We start from the raw sequence: 5715 nt of genomic DNA, 5'->3' as shown, positions 1-5715 counted from the left end.
CTGCTACAAGCGATGAGTCCTCTGCAGAAAAGGTAGGTTCCAGGTGGCGAGTTGCTTGCCTTCCTCCCGTGTTTCTTTCTCTCTTCTCTAGTGTTGGCCAACACACTCTGTCAGTCTGTCCTTGCCTCTTTTTCTGATGTCTCCCTTCATGGCACACAGGCAGGTGAGCTAGCTGTGTGTCCCCAGAGGCCAGGTCTCGGTAAGCCTGGCGAAGTAGGAGGGGATGAAAATAATGCAGGGCAGTGGGTGTGAGAGTGGAGCGGTGATTGTCGCTGTTAACTCGGTCTCTGTTCATCAAGTGGGGCCGATGCAGACGGAATGGAAGAGGGAGGCAGGAATGAGGGCAAGATTTCAAGCATCAGAAGAGCTTTGTGTAGTGATGGCTCATGCTTGGTATTTGCAGCTGCTCTTGCACAGGAATAGTCCGGGAGCCCTAGCTGGAGGAGGAAGAGGCAGAAGTGGACCTGAGCAGCTTGGACATCCTTTTAAGCAGACACGAACAGTCCTCAGCTTTCTGTCTCCTGCATAACTGGCTGTGAGTAAGCGGTCTGTACTTTGAATTCCTTCTCTGTACTTGCTGTCGTAAGGCCATGTGCTTCCTTGTTGGGTACGTGACTATTTTAAGTGTAGGTGCAACGGTCTCCTTTTTCATTGTAGTGCTAAAGGTGTGTGATGGAAAGAGAGTTGAGGGTGGAGCTCCACCATGTGGAAGAGGGGAAAAGAAGAGCCGATGAGACATTGCCTACTGAGATGGTAACTTACTTGTTTTCCCCCCCTTATGCTGGGTTTAGTACCAAGTGAAAAGAAGTCAGTTTACTGCCCTCATGCGATGGAAAGCAAGCGAGAGCGACGAGACCTCGAGCATGGTTCATGCCAGGTAAGAGCCGTCCATCTGGGAGCGGAACAGCTGCCACTGTCACTGAGATAAGTGTCTGTTTTTTGCTGAGGGTTCTGCTCACGGCCCACCTGGCTCCAGGTAGGGACACCCCATCAGCTGGGGCTGGATTTATAAGAAAATGTTCCTCACTAGCTTTGGTTATGAGGGAGACAAGGTCCTCATTTCTGTGTCCAGTAGCTGTGTTCCCTCCTCAGCAGAAGATTGGATCCAGGAGGATGACACCAGGTGGTGAGTTGCTTGCCTTGCTCCCATGATTCTCTCTCTCGCTCCCTTCTCTAGTGTTGGCCAACACTTTCTTTCTCTCTCTCTCTCCTTCTGCTGTCTCCCTTCATAGCACACAGGCAGGGGTGCTAGGTGTGCATCCCCACAGGCTAGGTCTCCTGGATCCATGAAGAAGTAGGAAGGGACGAGAATCATGCTGGGTAGTGGATAGTGGAGTGGAGTGGTGACTATCAGTGTTAACTGCATCTCTGTTGATCAAGTAGGGCTGATGTAGATGGAATGGGAGAGGGAGGCAGGGATGAGGGCATTCATAGAGCTCTGCGTAGTGATCGTTCTTGGTTGGCTTTATTAGTTTACAGAGGAATCGTCCAAGAGCCTTGGCCGGAAGAGAGGGTGGCAGAAGTGAAGCTGAGCTGCCTGAACATCCTTCTAAGGAGACATGAACAGTCCTCAGATTTCTGAATTCTGCACAACTGTCTGTGAGTAAGAGGTCAGTGCTTTCAATTCCTTACCTCTACTCACTGTAGTTTTCTTTACAGGCAGGGCCGGCTCAGGCGGGGCCACCGGAGCAGCAAAACGGGAAAAAATGGCGCAGCTGGAGTGGCAAAGCTGGTGCGGGGGACATGGCGCGGCTGGAGTGGCAAAGGGGGAGGGGCGGGGGGAGAAACAACGACGCGGTCGGCAAAGCAGGGGAAAAACAAAACAAAAACCCCTACAGGGCGACCGGCGCCAGGGGACTCTGTGCTGCAGAGTGTGTGCCCGGTCTAATGGTGGGGAAGGGGAGGGAGCGGAGGGGAAAGAGAGAAGGGGGGCGGATAGCGTTTCAGCGGGGCGCTTACCTTGCGGCCCCGACTGCTGCGCCGCCTGCCGGAAGGGCTCCGCTCCACTCCGGTCAGCAGGGAGGGAAGGACGCGGGCTGCCCTGCTGAGGTTGCTGCATGGCGCTCCCCTCCTCAGCCCCTACAGGACAGCTGGAACAGCAAACAACGGCAACAACAAAAAGCAGCTGTGCTGCCCTAGGTTTGGGCGGAAGCCGCCCCGTAGAATGTGCTGCCCCAAGCACGAGCTTGCTCAGCTGGTGCCTGGAGCCGGCTCTGTTTACAGGCCTTGTGCTTCCTCGTTGAGTACCGGGCACTGTGGTATTAAGGCTGGGGAAGGGACAAGAGTCTCCTGAGCAAAGTGACTTCTAGATGCAGGTGTAAAGTAGTAATGGAGGATGGGTTGAAGGCAGAGCCGTGGGATACGGGAGATATGAAATTAAGAGACTACGTGACATTGCTGACGGAGATGGTAACTTGTTCGTTTTTCCACTTCTGCTGGGTTTAGTACCAAGGAAAAAGAAGTCACATGTCAGAGTCTACTGCCCTCATGCGATGGAAAGCAAGCGAGAGGGACAAGGCTGCGAGCATTGTTGATGCCACGAAAAAGCCGTCCAACTGGGATCAGAACAGCTGCTACTGTCAGTGAGATAAGTGACTGGTTTGGTGAGGGATCTGCTCACGGCCCACTTGCCTCCATGTAGGGAAACCCCGTTACCTGGGGCTGGGTTTGTATGAAAAGGTTCCTGACTAGCTGTGGTTATAAGGGAGACAAGGGCCCCATTTTCAGGGGCTGCTCATGTCTCTGGCCAGGACCGGTGTGTCCTACGCAGCAGAAGGTTAGTTCCAGCAGGATGAATCCAGGTGCTGAGTTGCTTGCCTTCCTCCCATGTTCCCCTCGCTCTTTTCTCTGTGTTGGCCAACACACACACACACTCACTCACTCATTCTCTCTCTCTCTCTCTCTGTCCTTGCCTCTCCTTGTGGTGTCTCCCTTCATAGGACACGGGCAGGTGTGCTAGGGATGCATCCCCACGGGCTAGGTCTCGGGAGCCATGAAGAAGTAGGAGGGGACGAAAATCATGCAGGGTAGTGGGTGCGAGAGTGGAGGCAGGTACTGGAAGGCCTTGTGCACCTATAGTGTTTTTGGCAGTGATGGCTCTTCCATAGGTGGTTTGCTGTTCTTGCGGAGGGCTGCTCCAGGGCAGCGGAGCATCTGCAGGAAGCAGACCTGCACAATCTAGCTGTTTCACTTTGCAGTGGAGCTGAGGAGCTCTCTTGTAATGTTGGAGGAGCCAGGTGCGTGTTTTTGTGAAATGATATTTCTCTATCCAGTATCTGAAGAGTGAGGTGCCTCGTGGAGAGCAGAGAGATGCTTCTCGTATCCATGGGATAGGTCCTGGGGAAGGTCCAGCTCTGCCTGTGGCTGGCAGTGGTCTGGGATTGTCCCTTTCCTGGAGGGCTGAAGCTCCTTAGGAGTGGTGAGTATTTTAGGCCCTGGGTAAGCTGAAGAAGAATAAAGAAGGAGGGAGCAGCAGCCAGTGACGTGTGTCCAGTGTTCTTCCATGCTCAAGTGGTGACCTAGCTTACAAGTGTTCTCTCTTTCTCTTTTCAGTCATACTGAGATTGGTCAGATGAGAGATCGGCCAACCTGTGGCAGAGACCAAAGAAGGAGCAGCCACCCGGAGCCCATCCCTAGGGATGGAAGCCGGACAGTGATCTGCAGAGTAAGAGCAAATGGAAACTTGCTGAAGTTCAGTATTGAGGGAGAGCTGCAAATACTCTTGTCAGTGGAGAGAATTTGTGAGTATGAGGAAGGCCCCTGAGGAAAGGCCTCAGCATCTCACCGGGGCACGATAAGCTTGGGGGAATCCTTTGTGCCCTCTCAAGGAATTGTCAGGTGCTATGGAGTCTTCCCAAAGTGCGATAACTCTTTGTGGAGAGCCAGGAAGGTGACTACAGGAAGGAGGCAAACTCAGCACCTGTATGCATATCTCTGCTCTCATATGTTGGCCAACATGTGCGCGCTCTCTCTTTCTGTCTCTCTCCTTGTCTCCTTGCATAGAACATGGCAATGGTGGATGCTCACAGTCTAGGGCTGGAGAGCCTGCATCCCACTGGGGCATTGGCAGGAGGAAGAGAAGCGTGATGGGTACTAGATCCTCCATTGGTAGTGGTGGGGGTGAGTGTGGAAGTTGACTCTGACTCTGTTCATCAAGTGGGGCTGATGTACGGTGGGTGGGAGAGGGAGAGGGAGGGTGGCATCTCACACACCAATAGAACTTGGGGCAGTGACAGCCCCTGTGATGGGTTGGATCACAGACACCCCCCTGGGAGCTGCCAACTGATGTGCCAAGTCTACCTCTGCCCCTGCTTTCCCTGCTAGCTCAGGACTCTAGCACCCTCTTGCTGAGCCAGATACTCCCATCTGCTCCAACATAGACCCAGGGTCTGAATTACTTGCCTCAAAGCTGCAGGTTTACCTGAAAACAGCTCACGTAAGTGTGCTTGTCTTTAGCACTCAGATGCCCAACTCCCAGTGGTGTACAAACACAAATAAATCCGTTTTACCCTGCATAAAGCTTATAGGGAGTAAACTCATAAATTGCTCATCCTCTATGACACTGATAGAGAGAGATGCACAGCTGTTTGCCCCCCCTCCAGATTAATTAACCCAGAGTTAATCTGGAGGGGGGGCAAAAGCTGTGCATCTCTCTCTATCACTGTCATAGAGGATGAGCAATTTATAAGTAAAAAGTGATTTTATCAATACGGAAAGTAGGATTTAAGTGGTTCCAAATAGTAACAGACAGAACAAAGTGAGTCACCAAGCAAATTAAAAAGCGCAAATCTATGTCTAATCAAACTGAACACAGGTAATCTCACCCTCAGAGATGCTTCAGTAAGTTTTTTCCTCAGACTGGACCCCATCCAGGCTTGGGCACAATTCTTTCCCTGGTATAGCTCTTGTTCCAGCTCAGGTGGTAGCTAGGGGATTCTTCATGACTCCATGGAGCTATAAAGGTGTAATGGGAGATGGGAGAACAACCACGTACACAACACTGCAGATTCCGATGATAACTTCTGTTTTTCCCTCTTCTGTTGTGCTTAGTACCACGGAGAAAGAAGTGAAGGGTAAGAGCCCACCCCAGTTCTGAGATGGAAAGCACCAAGAGCCGGGAGACCACAAGCGTTGTTGATGCCAGACTATGGCGATGCCGTCGATCTGGGAGTGGAGCAGCCGTCACCATCAGTGAGATAAGTGTCTGGTTTGGGGAGGACTCAGGTAATGGCCCATCTGCCTCCAGGCTGAGACTTGTCATTAGCTGGGGCTCGGTTTGTAGGAAAAGATTCCTGACCTGCTGTGGTTACGAGAGAGACAAGGTCCCCATTTTCAGGGGCTGGTCTTTTCTCTGTCCACAAACAGTGTGTCCTACGCAGCAGAAGGTTGGATCGAGGAGGATGACTCCAGCTGTTGAGTTTCTTGACTCCCTCCCACATTTTTCTCTCTCTCTCCTCTAATGTGTTGGCCAAAACACACTGTCTGTGTCTCTCTCTCTGTTCTTGCCTGTCCTTGTGCTGTCTCCCTTCGTAGGACACGGGCAGGTGTGTTAGGTGTGCATCCCCACAGGCTAGGTCTTGTGAGCTATGAACAAGTAGGGGACCGAAATGATGCAGGGCAGTGGGCGCTAGAGTGGAGCGGTGACTGTGGGTGTTGACTGAGTCTCTGCTCTAGTGGGGCTGATGTGGATGGGATGGGAGAGGGAGGCAGGGTTGA

General features: G+C 52.3%; 1 long non-coding RNA gene across 1 annotated transcript; it reads left to right on the top strand.

The window, feature by feature from the left end:
* The first annotated feature begins 3032 nt into the window (after nt 1-3032).
* LOC120375558 lies at nt 3033-5424 on the top strand. The gene is made up of 3 exons (XR_005586630.1): nt 3033-3418; nt 3553-3664; nt 5050-5424. It is a non-coding gene; the product is annotated as an uncharacterized LOC120375558 (long non-coding RNA).
* Nucleotides 5425-5715: the final 291 nt, after the last annotated feature.

This window comes from Mauremys reevesii, linkage group 12, assembly GCF_016161935.1.
Source record: "Mauremys reevesii isolate NIE-2019 linkage group 12, ASM1616193v1, whole genome shotgun sequence".
NCBI lineage: Eukaryota > Metazoa > Chordata > Testudines > Geoemydidae > Mauremys > Mauremys reevesii.
This window is presented reverse-complemented; position numbering and strand designations above follow the sequence as displayed.